This window comes from Panthera tigris, chromosome C2 (assembly GCF_018350195.1).
Source record: "Panthera tigris isolate Pti1 chromosome C2, P.tigris_Pti1_mat1.1, whole genome shotgun sequence".
NCBI lineage: Eukaryota > Metazoa > Chordata > Mammalia > Carnivora > Felidae > Panthera > Panthera tigris.
Genome location: NC_056668.1, coordinates 137,007,023 through 137,022,287, shown reverse-complemented (window position 1 = coordinate 137,022,287; position 15,265 = coordinate 137,007,023). Strand labels below are relative to the sequence as shown.

Sequence of the window (15,265 nt, the reverse complement as noted above, 5' to 3'; positions counted from 1 at the left end):
CAGAAGGATATATAGCCTGAATGCAAGGATGTGCATAATGGCTGCTTGGAATGAGACTAATTGTTGGCTTATTAGGATCAAATGGCACTTTATTAGCGTAGAGCTTCTGGCGAAGGAAGACAGAAAACATCTCGCCCCAGTAACATGCCTATTCACTGCCAAAAAGAGCCACTGAGAAAGGAAGGCGAAGCTAAGGCGTGGGGGAGGGGAGGAAAGATTGGCCACAAGGTTCTTCTCTAATGAGTTACAGCGTTCATTTGAATAACAATAGGCCCCACCTCAGCTGTTGTTCCTCTGGAACACTAGAGGTGGGAGACCCTTTTTGGCTTCAATTTAAAATACAAAGTAGCCAGAGATTTCTGACTACCTTTTTTTTTTTTTTTTTTTTTTACTGCTCTTGCTTTCAAACATAAACTTCCCCATACTGTATTTCTGATGCACTGGTCATTGCTTTCTAGACTAACTTCCCCTTGCCCTGAAATATGTGCTGATGTTTTGCTAGCAGGCTCTTGAACACTTACAGTGCTACTTCTGATGGGCTCTCAGTCAAGGGATACATACCTTTTTGCCTTTGTTAATATGCTTTGAAGAGAGATGCTTGGTGGTGCCCAGAACAGAGTTTGGTCTCCAAACACACGAAGTACTCCCCTCCCCTCCCCTCATTCTTTCTGAGGTAAAATGGTGTGGGGGGGGGGGGAGGGCTGTGGGGGAGGGGTGGACGGTGGGGGGAGGGGGCAATTCCTAAGGAATGTAATTATGTAATTGCTAGAGTTCCTATCTTCTCTTTCCCAGAGACAATGCAGTTCCCAGAAGCTCCTTCTCAGTTAGACTCAGAATGTCATGGGTTCTTCTTCATCACGACTCCCTCAGCAAGTCTGAGCTAAGAACGTTAAAGCAGCTAGCGGTTTTGCAACTCTTACTTCCATTCCCCAGAGAAACAGAGGCTTCAGGGAATTTTTAATGAAAGAGAGTCTCTGTTTCACAGCATTGCTGGTGTTAAGCAGGAGAATAATGTGATGATCACATTTGTTTTGTCACTGTTGTTTTGGCTGGATGGTGGAGTATGAATTTAGAAAGGAAGAACTACAGCATGCCAGGCTGGATCTAAATGTGTGTACTTATGCATATTTGCATTTATAATCACACACACATAAAGGTTAAGTCAAGAAGAAGGTAGCTTTAAATTTCAAGTTTTCTCAGGGGCGCCGGGGAGGCTCAGATCATGATCTTGCAGTTCATGGGTTTGAGCCCTGCGTTGGGCTCTGTGCCGACAGCTCTGTGTCTCTAGCTCTCTCTGCCCCTCCCCTGCTCTCTCTCTCTCTCCGCTCACACTCTCTCTCTCTCTCAAAACTAAATGAGCATTAAAAAAATAAATTTCAGGGCGCTGGGGTGGCTCAGTCGGTTAAGCGTCCCACTTTGGCTCAGGTCACAATCTCGCAGTTCGTGAGTTCGAGCCGCACGTTGGGCTCTGTGCTGACAGCTCAGAGCCTGGATCCTGCTTCAGATTCTGTGTCTCCCTCTCTCTCTACCCCTCCCTTGCTCACACTCTGTCTCTCAAGAATAAGTAAATATTTAAGAAAATAAACAAGTAAATAAATTTCAAGTTTTCTCAGCTGCATTACCTTATATTTGTTAGACCTATGTTTTTTTAATGATGGATGTTTTCTGTATTTAAGATTACTGTCTTTGCTAGTGTTTCCCTAATTTATACTTAAACAACAAACTCTATTGACTTCTGTGATGTGATTTTATATTTGTTGCTCATTTACTCTGCAGTCATTGGGATATAGAGATGATTCAGATACCTCTGTTTGACTTACCTAATTCATCCCGAATGGGGTACTGTTCTGGTTTGTGGGGGCTCCTGCACCACATTACTACAGAACGGGTGTCTTAAAACAGTAGAAATTTATTCTCTCCCATTTCTGGAGGCTGGGAGTCCGGAATCAGGTATGGGCAGGGTTGGTGCCTTTGAAGGCTCTGGAAAAGGACCCTTCCCAGCTTCTGCTGGCTCCTGGCAGTCCTTTGCCTTTCCTTGGTTTATGGAAGCATCATTCCAGTCTCCTCTGTGTGCCCATGTGTGAAATCTCCCTGTGCCTCTATTTTGTTTGTACACTTGTATGAGCTGTTTCTACTTTGTTTTGTGGCAAAATTGGCCAGACGTAGAGTATAGACAACTATTTGTGGTTTGCAAATCTAACTATGCCCTGTTTTATAGAGGTCTTTTTAGGAAAGAGAATGTGTTTTGCTGTGACTAGTTACATAGCATTTAGGGCCCACCAGGGGAATCTTACCTCAAAATCCTTAACTTCATTACATTACAAAGACTCTTCCCTCCCCACCCCGAAAAAGGCAATATTTATTCTTTTACTGTATAAAGAAATATTCCCAGGTTCCAGGGGATCCAGGGATCAGATATGGATGTACCTTTTGGGAGGCCACCATTCAACTAACTACAGAGGAGGAAAGAAATCATTGTCCTGGGAATCTAGGCTTCCATTCACCATAAGAGATGTGCCAGTTGTTGATTCAGAGCTAAAATCCCACAAATGGGGAACTGGAAGGGATTTCAAGGAGTTGTGTAGCACAACAAGCTTCTTGGCAACCTCCCTGGCTGTATACAACTTCTTTTTAAAAAAATTTTTTTTTATGTTTGTTCATTTTTGAAAGACAGAGCACAAGCAGGGGTGGAGTGGAGAGAGAGGGGGACACAGAATCTGAAGCAGGCTTCAGGCTCTGAGCTGTCAGCACAGAGCCCGACGTGGGGCTCAAACTCACAAATGGTGACATCATGGCCCAAGTGGGGCTCAAACTCACAAACGGTGAGATCATGACCTTGAGCTGCGGCCAGATGCTCAACCGACTGAGCCACCCAGGCGCCCCTGTATACAACTTCCTAAGGGAGGAAGGGGAGAGAGGAAGTCAGTTACCAGGTTCCTGGTCCAGGCGCTTTTCCTTATGACAGGTTATCTGTCTCAAAAATTTTATCAAGGATAGTAGACCTAAGTTCCTTGTAGGAGAGATTGATATAAATCGGAGCACATTAGTGCTAGGAAGGACCTTAGCAGCAGAACAGCATGGCTAAGGGCATTTATTCCTGCTTGAATTTGCTTCCCACTCACTTGCTGCTTTGACCTTGGGCAAGATTCTTAACCTCACCGTGCCTTAACTTTCCACATCTGTTCAACAAAGATTCTCAAAGTACCTTCTCCTGGGGTTGCTCTGAAGAAGAGGTGAATTAATATCCGTAAAGCAAAGGGAAATATCTGGGCCACAAAAACACTGTCACATTAACTATTTAGGAAGTATCTTGTTCAAATACCTCACTTTATAGATGCACACGGGGAAGTCCTAAGAGCTGTGACTTGTTCAAGGACATACGGCTAGTTAATAACAGAGCTAGATTCAAACCCTGCTCTTTGGAACCTAGTCCAGTTCTTAGCATGCAGCATTCTTATACCCCCAGTTCTCACCAGAAAACTCGCATGAAGAACTTAGCTTATTGTTCAGAGCACATGAGAGTTGAGACACCTTGCCCTCAACCATATTAAATAGGAATGAAAATTTGGTATCCGTAGTGGCTAGAGAAGCCAGAATTCTCTATTACTCAACTCATTAAGGCTTATAAATGTAGAAATTGTTATTGATGGAACAGGTCTCAAGGACAGAAAGGAGATTGCTGAAATTCATGCATTTGCAAAGAAGGAAAAGATCAGGTTTGTATTTTTAAGATACGCGGTAGGGGCAAAATCAATGTGTTCTAGGGATTTAGTCAGATGGTACCTTCTGACTCTGTTGAGGCCTTTCAAAAAGTAATCAGTGAAGAGGAATTAATAATCTGGCTATTTGCTGCAATAAAAAACACTATTGCAGATTCAGAGGTGATGACAATGTATAAATTCTTTTCATAACACCTTGAAGTTCCAGCTTCAAAGTGACCTGTGTTGGTAATTTCTGTCTTTTATCAGAAGCATACAGATATCACAGGAAGTATTTTGTACTACTCATTTAGACACCAGATACTACAAGGAGTGAGCCTTGCACACGCACACACACACACACACAGACACACACACAACGTTGTTCCAGACCTGTGCATGCGTTGCTTGGAGACACTTTAACAAACCACTTACCAGGTGTAACAAGCAATAAGAAACAAGCAGGAGAACCGGGGCTGTTTTTAATTTTTTTTTTAAATGGGAAAACTAGTTAGATTTAAAGGATTGAAAAATATTTGGGATTTGCAAGAGTAAATGTGCCCTATTTGGTAGAGGTCATTTTAGGAAGGAAAATGTGTTCTGCTGCAACTACTTATTTAGCATAATAGAAGTTCCCCAGCCTCCTTCAAAAACTCTCCTGCAAGGAAATTGATTTTCTGATAGAAGGTACTGAAGGGTATCTTTAGCATCAGTGGAGAAGCAACTAATTTGGCCCTATCAGTGAGTCAGATGTCTGTATATTCCCAACAGTAAACAAGAATTAAGCCATTCCTTACCCCATGTCTTTTACCCAGATTCCTTTGCAAGGAAATAGCATGAATTGTGGCCACCCCAAACTCTCAAATAACCTGATAATCTGTGCTGTCACCCCTTCACGTTACCTTTATTTTTTTTTATCACATTGTGCATATTGTAGGATTGCTATGTAGTATCCTTAAGCCTTTTGTTGTGTTCATTTGTGTGTGTGTTTTTAATATTATGAGAGAGGGTAGTCTTAAGGTGATTTTATTTTTTAAATTCTCATAGATTTTAGCCTGTTTAAATAGAACACAACTTGATGCTTGATTACAGTTTTTCTTTTCCTGTTTTCTGGGCATTAATTCTATTCCTTAATTTTTCTATTCATTAATTCTGATTAGCCTTTCAGAAAGTTATCTGTTCATATCCTACGTAAATAAAACCGCTCAGATTCCTCAAGCCTCGTTTAGATTAGCCTGTTATACCTTTTCCTCTCTTTCACTGAATAATGAATTCTTTTCAAATTGATGAGTTTTTAAATCACTCTCCAACACACACATGCACATGTATAGGCATGAACACACACACACACACACACACTCACATTTTCTTCACTTTCTGTATACTTCCTCTTTCCAGAGATTAGATAGAAAAGGCTTTATAAGATAGTCTAGCCACCTGAAACACTAACCACTGAAAGATTTTTATATTATTTTTATTTTTTATTAATGTTTCTTTATTTTTGAGAGAGAGAGCATTAGCCGGGGAGGGCCAGAGAGAGAGGGAGACACAGAACCTGAAGCAGGCTCCAGGCTCTGAGCTGTCTGCACAGCTCCCAGACAGGGGCTTGAACGCATGAGCTGAGCCATGAGATCATGACCTGAGCAGAAGTCAGAGGCTTAACCTACTGAGCCACCCAGATGCCCCAACATTGAAAGATTTTTAAATGTAAAAGGAAAGAGAAAGTCAAAGGACAACTGCAAAAAACAACAAAACTCTAGTATTTAAAATTTTTTTAATGTTTTATTTTATATTTGAGAGAGAGAGAGAGAGAGCGAGCAGGGGAGGGGCAGAGAGAGGGAGACAGAGAATCCGAAGCAGGCTCCAGGCTCCAAGCTATTAGCACTGAGCCCAATGTGGGGCTCAAACTCACAAGCAGTGAGATCATGATCTGAGCTGAAGTTGGACACTTGACAGACTGAGCCACCCAGGCACCCCAAAACTCTAGTCTTTTAGAGTTTAGAAAAAAAGGTCAAGGCGTGGCTAGAGGACAAGATTAATAATATTAGGGGATGAGAGCAGGAAACAAAGTTAAGTGAAATAAAATTGTATTCGTTGAGTTCTTGCTATGTAAAACTCACTGCTGCATTTGAATAAGGAACCTACCGATTTAAATACAGTGCTGTGGCAGGGATGCCTGCCTGCCTGCCTGCCTGCCCACCAAAAATGTGTTCTAACCTTCCCTGTGTGGGCTTTTGCTGGGAGCGGGCTGCCCAGGGGTCCTAAATCCCCCAGCTCTCCTTGTGGACACAGCCACTGTCCAAGTTCAGCTGAAGGAAATGGGACTGCAAGAGATAATTTTGTACTTCAGCATGGCTGAAAACAAAAAGCACCCAGTGTTATTTTTCCGCATGGTCCTTTCCACGTCTGTGTGCCTAGAATCAAGAGAACCCCCAGGATAATGGGTTTGGATTGAACTGTGCCCCGCACCCCGCCACGTAAAAATGTATGTTGAAGCCCTAAGCTCCAGCACCTCTGTATTTGGAGAGAGGCCTCTAAAGAGGTAATTAAGTTAAAAGGAGGCCTTCAGGGTAGACCCTAATCCCATCTGACTGGCATCCTTATAATAAGAGATTAGGACACACAGAGGCACTAGGGATGACACATAGAGGGAAGGCCATGTAAGGACACAGCAAGAAGGTGGCCGCCTGAAAGTCAAGGAGAGAGGACCCAGGAGAAACCTAACCTGTCGACACTTTGATCATGGACTTCTAGCCTCCAGAACTGTGAGAAATCAAATTTTTGTTGTTTAAGCCATCCACTCTGTGGACTTTTTTTTTTTTTTTTTTGGTTGTTTGTTTACTTTTAATGATAGCCCTAGCAGACTAATACAGGGACCTTGGAAACTGCATGTTAAAGGTGGTAGAACCAGGGGCGCCTGGATGGCTCAGTCGGTTGGGCGTCCAACATCGGCTCAGTTCATGATCTCACGGATTAGTGAGTTTGAGCCCCGCATTGGCTTCTGTGCTGACAGCTCAGAGCCTGGAGCCTGCTTCAGGTTCTGCGTCTCCCTCTCTCTCTGCCCCTCCCCTTCTCACGCTCTCTGTCTCAAAAATAAATAAGCACTAAAAAAAAAAAAAGCAAGTAGAACCTTTGTCATCCAGGGTGCCTGAGTGACCACATGTGTGAGAGTCTCACATCAGACCTGCTCACCCTCCCTACAATGTCTTATGCACAATAAGTAAACCTTCCCTAGGGGACCTGGCTGGTTCAGTCAGAAGAGATGAGACTCTTGATCTCTGGGTTATGAGTTTGAACCCCATGTTGGGTGTAGAAATTACTTAAAAAAAAAAACCCTTCCATGTGCCTGAGTCATTGTTATGTTTGGAGTCTAATTGTTTGAGTAGTTTGTCTCTCCAAACTAATAGAGGTGGCTTCTACGTCCAGCGAGATATAGGGGCAGGGACTGATTGCTCAACTAACCATGGATGTTTGCATGCATGGAAATGAGCTGAGGAACCAGTGTGTCCGTTTCCTCACAGAGCAGGCATTCTATGACTCATTCACATGCTTGGCTTCAACTTCCAACCTCAGTATTCTCACGCTGTCCCCATCTGATAATACAAGTCTGTGTATGTATTGCTTCAAGAGTTTAAGGGCCATTTAATGAATAAAGAACAGAATGTATGTAATTACAACATTGGAAAGTTCAGTAAGGGTCTTCTTGACAAAACTTCACGAGATGTTAGGTTTCCTTATCCGTAACGCACAGAGTAATAGCAGAAATGTCAGGTCAGAGTTTAGATCTCAATATGAACCAGTTCTAAAGAGCCTGAAACTAAAGGTATGTGTGCCACAAAGAAGGACTGAGGTTTGAAATGTACAGAACCAGAAACTGCTCTATGGAAGCTACCTCTCAATCGTATAGCTCAAATACAGAAAAAACTAGATAGAAGTGTCCCAAATTTGACAACTATCCTAAAAGTTGACCTTATACTACCAAAGGTGAGTTGTTTTGAAGTTGAAGGAAAAACTGTTCAAAAACTATTATTTGAAAAACTTAGTCAACCAAACTAGAGGAAAGAATGATTTTGTTTCTTTAGTCCTCTTCATTGAAAATTATAGGGGCGCCTGGGTGGCTCAGTCGGTTAAGCGTCCGACTTTGGCTCAGGTCATGATCTCGCAGTTCGTGAGTTCAAGCCCCGCATTGGGCTCTGTGCTGACAGCTCAGAGCCTGGAGCCTGTTTCAGATTCTGTGTCTCCCTCTCTCTCTCTGACCCTCCCCCGTTCAGGCTCTGTCTCAAAAATAAATAAACGTTAAAAAAAATTAAAAAAAAAAAAAAAGAAAATTACAATATAGGGATGCCTGGGTGGCTCAGTTGGTTAAGCGTCCGACTTCGGCTCAGGTCGTGATCTCGTGGTCCGTGGGTTTAAGCCCCACGTCAGGCCCTGTGCTGACAGCTCAGAGCCTGGAGCCTGCTTCAGATTCTGTGCCTCCCTCTCTCCAACTCACAAACTGGGAGATCATGACCTGAGCCAAAGTTGGACACTTAACAGACTGAGCCACCCAGGTGCCCCCAAAGTTGTTATCTTGGATAGAGAGTGTTCTTTTTTTTAATGTTTATTATTTTTTAGAGAGAGAGACTGAGTGTGAGTGGGGGAGGGGCAGAAGGTGAGGAGGCACAGAATCTAAAGCAGGCTCCAGACTCTCTGAGCTGTCAGCAGAGAGCCTGACGCAAGGCTCCAACTCACAAACTGTGAGATCATGACCTGAGCCAAAGTCAGAGCTTAACCAACTGCGTTAAGCACACAAGTGCCCTGAGTACACAGTGTTCTTAAGTACTCTGGTGAAAGAAGATATGACATGAACATGTTTGTTTTTTGACTATTACCTAAAACTAAATGGATCAAGATTGTGTTTGCCCAAGACTGTAACAATATCTTATATTTATAGTGCTTTATTTAAGTAATTTGATCCCAGTTACTGCTTTGTAGCAGAGGGGATTGGTACAATGTTTATAGAGAAGAAACTGAGGCTTGGACTATAGAATTTAAATCAGTTAACTTAGAGACATGGTGAGTTAGCTGTACAGCCAGATGAGGATAGATGTCTTTTGAGTCCCCACTCATGGTTTCTGTATCAAAATACTGTGACATTTAATCTGACTTTTCATTCCTTTTGTGTATTTGTGACTGATATAAAAGCTCAATTACTCCTTGGTGATTTGGTAACTGAAAAAATGAGTGAATTCCACCATGATGTAGTGTATGTGTGTGTGTGTGTGTGTGTGTGTGTGTGTGTGTATGTGTGTGTGTGTATATATATATATATATATATATATACACACACACTTAAATATATATTTTTTCCTATTTGTCCAACGTGAAGAAATCTTGGGTTTAAATTCTACATGGAAAAAGTTATACAGCCTCCTTGATTCTTAGTTTTTGAATCTGAAAAGAGAGTTAAAAATGACTCTTTCACAGAACTTCTTGAAAGTTAAATGAAATAACATCAATAAACTACCTAGGACAATGGTAACTTTCAGTAGCTGCTCACTAGATGTGGATTTCCTTCATTTTCCCATCTATTATTACCAAAGGCGTTTCTTGAAGTCTAACGGTTATAGAAGTATCGCATGGCACGGCAAGCAAAAAAATGTGAGTGAATTTTTGCAAACCCATCTCTCCTGCTGTCAGTGTTCTCAAGTATCATGTCTTGGTGATAGTGAAGCATCACGTCGTCTGCAGATACTTTTATCTTTATTTCCGTCTGCCTAACAAGGCTGGACGTGGTATCACTACTGCAGAAAGCAGTGGGATGTTTTCGTTCTATATCATAGGGATATGGGGTAATATTTTTGATACCATATTCTTATACTTTCAGAAAGTATAAAAATGTTTTTATTGATCATTTCTGCCTTAGAGAAGGAAAATAAAATGAAGATCGGAGAGGTTAAGCTGTGTCCCAGCTCACACAGCTAGTGAACATCAGGTCTGAGACTGATACTGATCTTACCATACATAGTTTTTCTTTTTTCCATAAAGAGTTGAATAGTAGAAACAGGCTGCCTGGATTTGAAATATAACTCTGCACCTCAACTTCTCTGTTAAGAAACGCCCCAACCTCCTCATGTGTCATATGGGAAATGCTAATATATACTCCTATTTTTCTCTCTTACTGGCTTTGAAAAAGCAGGTTGCCGTGTTAATGGGTTGCTTATAGAGAGATCCCCATAACTAGGTACTTGGGGCAGCCTCATGCTGCCAACATCCAGCGGGACTGAGGCCCAGTTTAACAGCCCCAAGGAACTGACTGCAGCCAGCAGCCAAGTCAGGAAAGCAGTGATTCTTCCCCATTTATGCCCCACATGAGGCTGCATCCCAGGCTGACCCCTTGCTTGCAGTCTTGCAAAAGACCTAGCTAAGCTGTGTCTGAACTCCTGCCCACAGAAGCTGTCAGATAATAAATGCATGTTGTTTTAAGCCGCTGAGTTTGTAGTTAAATTGTTGTACATCAGTAGATAACGAATTCACCCTAACAGAGCTATTGTGGAATGAAATGTGATGATAGATGTGAAGTGCTTATATCCGTGGCAGACATATTGTAAGAACTCATAGAAACATCATTGTCATGCTTTATTCTTTAATCCAGTAATGTATGGATATTTGCATTCTTATATAGATGCCTGTCCTTTGTTATAATACAATCTCCTGTAAGTTTCCTATGAGGCCTTTGTAAAGACATATTTTCTACATTAACGCATATTATATATGTTTTTTGTAGACACGACTACTGCTCAAATTGCCCCTGTAATTCTAAGGTCTTTGAAATGAAGCAAGCTTCAACAATATTTAAAGAAAGTAATCCTGGTGTAGTGGCTTACTAATCAAGACATTTTGATTGCAAGTGACAGGAACCCAGGTTAGATTAGTTTAAGAAAAATGGGAAGTTTATTAGCCTGTGTAAATGTGAATGTTAAGAGTAAAGCGAGGGATAGAAGAAGGGATTCAAATGCCATTAGGCCTCTCTATTCATCTTTCCCTACATCTCACCTCTTTGCCCTCTGCACGAGGGTTTCATTTGTCTTTGTGTGGCTGCGAGCCAATTAAGCTTATCTATGAACAGTTCCAAGACCAGAGTGTCAAGAACACATCCTCTCTTAGCTTCTTTTCTGGCACCTCAGACCAATGAGTATGAGCACTGCATGGCAAGCTCCTCTAAGAGGCTCAGAGCAGTTCGTGAGTCTACAATGGTTAGCGGGTGGATAGAACTATTCCCATAAGAAGGATGGGAAGACATGTTAACTAGACAAAACAGTGATGTCTCGAATTTATTTAGCAACATTTTTCTCAAGTGCCTAGAATTTAAATATTTACTGCTGGAAAACCTGATTTGGATAGCATTCTCCACAAATGAGCCATTTGGCTTGGTAATAGATGATTATGAAGCATAAATTCACTCCATACTTCTGCTCACTTTTTTCTTCCCTGTTTTAATTAGTGATTCTGGAATGAAAGGCCCAGAGATTGAAATCTGAAAACAATTAATGGTAATTCTATCTATAGCTGACCCTAATTATTTAGCTCCATTGGTTAGAGCTGTGTGTTAATGAGGCTAATGTGGTAAGTAAATCCCTGTGTGGACAAGTCAGTTTTACTCATCGTGGAGTGTGGGCTTTACTCTTCCTCTAACCTTTTTCTTCTGAAAACACCAGCTTTGGGATGCGGGACAGATCAAATGAAATTATTCGGCACAATTCTATTTAGCACAGCTGGGAAAACAACCCAGAGTAACTCCTCAAGAAAGTGGTTGGCAGTGATTTACGTTTATGAAAGATGGCACAATTATTTTCATATTAGGTATCTGATTATATCCCACGGTTGTCTGAATTACCATTGCTAAGATGTTTAAAAAGATTTTTCCTGCCTGTTTCAGTGAAGTCTCATAATCCCAACCCATTCTTATGAGAATGAATGAAACTTATTGGAAATTTAAACAAAGATAAAGGAAGGACTATAAATGTTAATACTAATGGCTATGGCAGACCTTGGTTTTATTGCAAACTGGATTTGGAACTACTTTCATTTGTAAATGGAATTTTGATGCTTCTACATGAAACCCAAAATGAAACTTTATCTGCAGAGTAAGAGAGGGAAAAGTAGCTGTGGAGATGATCAGAGTAAAAATAACAAAAACAACAACTGACTTTTGTTTAAGCTCTTCTTTGGGTCAGTTACTGTGGTAATTGCCCTCCATATATTACTTATTTTCATAACAACCTTTTCAGGTAAATTCTTTTATTTTCCATATTCTACAACAGAGGAAGCAGAAGCAAAATAGGTCAAAAATAACTTGTTTCATGTTACGCTTGTGTAAAGGTTTGAACCTAGGCATTCTGAATCCAGAGCCCGCACTTTTAAGCACTATCTGTTAATTCTACATTTTTAGTTATCCGACATTCCACTAATGCTTATGGTTTAATAACCAGCAACACTCAGAATTCATGGCAGTGTTTCTAAGAGACATACATAATTATCAGGGAAAACATTATAGTTTTTCATTATGGGTCACTTGGTTGCAAGTAATACAATACTATTCAAACTTGCTTATGTAAATTAAAGGAAGAGGTAATTTACTGAAAAAAATCAATGGACATCTCATGGAACTCAAGGCAGGACTGAGCATCAGATCTCTTAAAGGGATGAGACAAGACAGCCATCAGGGAGTTCTATTTCTCTTTCTCTGTCTCTCTCTCTCTCTCACCAGAACTCTCTCACCAGAACTAAGTGGCCAGTCATCTTTGTTTCTCTCTGGAGATACGCATTTGTTCTCTCTTTAGCTAGTTCCCTTTGGTCCAACATGCACAGGGCCTCCAGCTCATGCTCCCACAGGGTGTTCCCATTTAACCCCCAACAGGGCTTAAACCAGTATCTTCAGGACACAAAACTAAATTCCCATAAGAGAGAATGGGATCCGACTAGAGCGGGTGCTGTCCCATTATGAACTAGAGGGTCGACGAGTATTCCAAGAAGATGTGGGGACTGAAAAGAAGTGATTGGCAGAGGATATCGTTTGGCCTTATCAATAAAGTTATCTTCTGTGGATCAATGTGATAATGGTATTGATTATAAAGGACCAGAAAATGGAGAGTGTGCCCTGCTTATATAGGAAGCCTAGACTCAAATTTGCAGTTTTCTACTTACTAAGCTGTGCCAACTTAGGCTGACTTTATTAATTTTTTAAAAAATTTTTTTAATGTTTATTTTTTTTTTGAGACAGAGAGAGACAGAGCATGAACAGGGGAGGGTCAGAGAGAGAGGGAGACACAGAATCCGAAACAGGCTCCGGGCTCCGAGCTGTCAGCACAGAGCCCGACGTGGGGCTCGAACCCATGGACCGCGAGATCATGACCTGGGCTGAAGTCGGACGCTCAACCGACTGAGCCACCCAGGCGCCCTGACTTTATTAATTTCAATATGCTTCACTTTTGTCACTTATTAAGCAACAGTAATAATACATGTCATCTTCATTTATTGTATAATGCAAAAAAGTTACTAATGCAGAAGTTTCCCTAACTAAACAACAAATAAATGTTTATCATTCTTTATCATAGATTAAACTGAATAATTTCATTTTAGTTTTTAAAGACTTTGTGTATATGTTTGTATGTACTTTGTGTGTGTGTGTGTGTGTGTGTGTGTGTGTGTATAAGATAGTATCAATTATTGTATATGCCATCAATTTTAAGAATAATTTTTGGGAGAACAAAACACAGCTACAAGTTAATTTTGATGAATGTAAATAAATTCTCCACTCTGTAAATTCGTTAGGAATTGTTTTAATTAAAGACTACATTCCTCAATTTTGCCTGGTAACCCGTGATTTGCCATAAGTATGCAGGAGAGGGAGAGAGAACAAGATACCCCATCTTACACCCCAAAACAAGAGGCAGGTGTAAGAGCTTCATCCATTTGCAGTAGAATTGATCAGAAGAAAATAGGTTTGACCCTTAAGTAACATCTCTTTTTGAAAGCTAGCAGCTTTCTGCCTCTGACACAGAGGTTAAATCCTAATTATCTCCATGGAGAGAGATGGTAGGTCTCTTCTTACAATGGGGTGGAAAGGTTTGACGGTGGAATTTATTTAATAGAAGCCACAGTCACTGTCTTGCAGCTGCTTCCTCTAATCAAACCCTTTTGTTTTCCAGTTCAGGTCCCCCTGTGAGGGAGGCCACATGACAGAGCACAGATTGTCTGTTCTGGGAGTCAGGAGACCAGCCCTTCTCCATTTCACTCTTACTCACTTTAGAGCTGGGATCCAATTTACTTCTCCAGCCCTCAGTCTTTTCATCTATTTCAAATGCATTCTAAAGTCACCTATGGATCTAAAAGTTATTATTGGTGTTCCATTTTGTACCTAAAATAAATGGCACTTCGTATATACTCTGTGAATCAGTCAGGGTACCGATAGGAAAAATATCTACTCAACAGGGTTTAATGGAATTCATCAAAGGACTGTGCTCAGAGGTGAGGGCAGTTCTGGAAGAACCAGCATGTTCTTGTGTATGTGTTCTTGTGTATGATGCTCCCAGAGGTGAAATTGTGGCCACTCCTGGGCGTGAAGGGGCAAGGGAAGGAGTAATGATACTGGAGCCCAGAAGATCCGGGCTGTGCAGAGAGGCCACAGAGCTTCAGCCACGGTATTAAAGAGAAGCAGTTACTGTCAGAGAGGTATGAGCCTTTGGAGAGAGCTGGGGAAGATATACACTGACCTTTCTCACCACCATCCCTCGGTTCTGTTGGTGCCTCTGTGGACCAAACACAACCAGAATTCAGGGGGAAGGGGTCCAGGTGATAGAGAGTGAACCCCCGAGGGAACTGAGGAGGTAAGAGGAAGTCAGAGACTAGATGGAGATGGTCAAAAGACAATATCTGGTCCAGGCTGCACATGCTAGGGTGTGCATGATGTGGCTTTCCTATATGCAATGTGCATGAATCTTTTTGTGTTTGATTTGTTAAATGTTGGATAATGTTGAGTAGAGTGAGCTGTTACTGTGAAGTGCTTATGTTCAGACTTTTTAAATTTTTTTAATGTTTATTTTTGAGAAAGAGAGAGTCCACGTGTGCGCAAGTGACTGGGGGAGGGGCAGAGAGAGAGGGAGGCAGAGGATCCCAAGAGGGCACCACGCTGATAGCAGAGAGCTCAATGTGGGGTTCGAAGTCACGAACCATGAAATCATGATCTGAGGTGAGATCAGCCACTTAACCGACAGCCCCCTAGGTACCCTAGGTTCAAATATTTTGATGAAATCGTTAAAGATCAAGGTAAGAATCTTTCAGTTTTTTCATCTATAACCTTGCAGTTAATGACAATGCCTAATTCACCAGATGCTAATACTGATTAAATGAGACAATGGCAATTAGTCTTCATATTAACCCTATGGATACTGCTATTTTATCCATTTTAGAGATGAAGAAATTGAACCATGGGAAGGTTATAAATGCCAGGGGAGTGAGTCAGGCAAAAATGTTGAAAGACATCTGAAGAGGGCAAGATCTCTTTTCTTTCTGTGACCTGGAAAAGC

General features: G+C 41.4%; 1 protein-coding gene across 5 annotated transcripts in view; it reads left to right on the top strand.

Moving 5' to 3' along the window:
- ZNF385D (zinc finger protein 385D) overlaps positions 1–15,265 on the top strand; it is an 888,320-nt gene that overhangs the window by 712,881 nt on the left and 160,174 nt on the right. The gene's annotated exons all lie outside the window — the stretch shown is intronic.